Source organism: Poecilia latipinna, unplaced genomic scaffold (assembly GCF_001443285.1).
Source record: "Poecilia latipinna isolate Pla-1442-1.1 unplaced genomic scaffold, P_latipinna-1.0 Scaffold7394, whole genome shotgun sequence".
In the NCBI taxonomy this organism is placed as follows: domain Eukaryota; kingdom Metazoa; phylum Chordata; class Actinopteri; order Cyprinodontiformes; family Poeciliidae; genus Poecilia; species Poecilia latipinna.
The window spans coordinates 6,157-8,090 of NW_015120010.1; the positions used below are offsets into that span (position 1 = coordinate 6,157).

The 1,934-nt window shown below is 43.7% G+C and overlaps 1 long non-coding RNA gene across 1 annotated transcript; it reads right to left on the reverse strand.

Moving 5' to 3' along the window:
• Positions 1-132: 132 nt before the first annotated feature.
• Positions 133-1,928, reverse strand: LOC106944213 (uncharacterized). Its single transcript, XR_001424155.1, has 2 exons — positions 1,808-1,928; positions 133-965 (listed from the first exon to the last, which is right to left on the reverse strand). It is a non-coding gene; the product is annotated as an uncharacterized LOC106944213 (long non-coding RNA).
• Between the last annotated feature and the right edge of the window lie 6 nt (positions 1,929-1,934).

The window sequence follows — 1,934 nt, forward strand, 5'->3', positions numbered from 1 at the left end:
ACGTCACATTTTTCCACGTTGTAAAAACAAATAAAAGAAAGAACCTGTTGTTTTTGTATTTGGAGTGAAGGCGTGTGACATTGCTCCATGGCTGACTCTGTGGCGTATCCCTCCACCAACACTGACCTGAAGCTCCATCACCACGTAGTAGTGTGTTTCTCGTGATGAGAGCGGGATGACCAATGAGCCTTGGAATGATACTGTTGGTCAATGTTTACTCTCGACAGTTGCACGGATCAGCAGCGATGGGGGATTAGAGTTGAGTTCATCTCAAGTTACATGCAGGCTCCCTTAGGAAGCAGCAGAATCACAGGGCTGCAGGTCGAGGCCATTAGACAGCAAACATGATCCCAGCTCATCGATTTTCATCTCAGATGGGTAAAAGAAACACAACATGCTGGTTAAAAAGCAATAAAGTAGAGTTTGGAGTAAAAAAAAAAGAAGGAAAAGAAACGAATTGAGCCTATGCAAAAATTTTCTGATGAATTGTAAGAAGAAATTGACAATCAGGATACTGCAGCAAAAATGAAGTGTCACCCAAATTGAATTTCAGACAATCTGTCCCCAGAACTGATCCACACATGGGTTTGACACTCAACATGCCATTTCCTGTGTTTTCAACAAGATTTATGTAAAAACGGTTTTCTTCTTCCCTACAACATTCACCCAATGACAAAAAGTACATGCATGTTGAATCAAATCAATAGGTCACTGTGTAGGCGTGGATCGATCGGTTCTTGTAAATGAATCCGCCGAGCCCATTTCCACTCATCCTGGAGCTTCTTCAGGACGGCGACCTCCATCTTTAGCACCTGTTTGGGCTGCTGGGCCGATTCCACCTTCAGCGCCACGCTGCCCCGCGTCAGCAGGTCCTGCGCCTCGTAGATCGCCGCCCCCTATCTTCGTTACTTGGGTTATAGAGGGAGGCAGACACCTCAAAAAGGGCAAAAGCAAACAGAACAACACTGGGACAGAAATGGGATTATGTTCAGAAAAGGCAATCTGACGATTTTATAGCAAGAAGATGATTTGTATTCAGATGGTATGTGAAAAAGAAAAAAATAGAGTATTATGATTTCAGTGGCCAAAGTGTTATTTTTGCAACTGGGAACAGCTGGATAGCATCTCAAAAGCTCAATAATACTTGATAGAAGTTGAAAAGGAGGTTTCATGGATGCAGAGCAGGACCAAAGAGTAGAAAGAGAGGAAGTTCTGACCATCTCTTCCATCCATCATAATAAAGGATGTGAAAAGTAACAATATGCAACCCATAAATCATCAGGTTGCAGTTTGCCCCAAGCCTTGAAGACACGGCCTTGGAATATGGCGCTCCAGTTAGATGAGACCAAATTGTAACTTTCTGGTCTACATGCAAAACCGTAGCTAGCTGTAAGCTAACACTGCATGACAATTACACCATCACGCAATGTCAAAACTGCTGTTCACAAAAGGCTTTAGAAGAACGATGCGCGCAGAATTTCAGTTTCTAGATGTGTAAACTTTTCCCATTGCAATGGATGTAAAGCGCTGTTTGACAAGATATTAGGACAGGGGGATGAATACAAATGCCCCCCACACTTTCAAGATTTCTGTTTGTAAACTATTCGGACAGAATTATGCACACCGTTGTGTCGGTGTATCCGAAATACATTAAGATTAAAAAAAAAAAAAAAACTTTTAAGCTTATGGTTTTAACCTGACGCCGTGCAGGATAAACCCCACATGCTGCAGCGGCGGTTTGCAGTGGTGGAAACAACAGGCATAACCGCGAGAGGCGGAGAAGAAAAAAAAAAGAGGGGAACCTTACCTGGGCAATCCTTGATCCAAAGAAGAGCCGGGTGTGGTTACAAAATATCCTCAAGGTTTCGAAGCGGCGCGTACGACATCGAGAGGAATGCCATGACGCGCGGACCGTCCATGGGGATAGAGGGAGA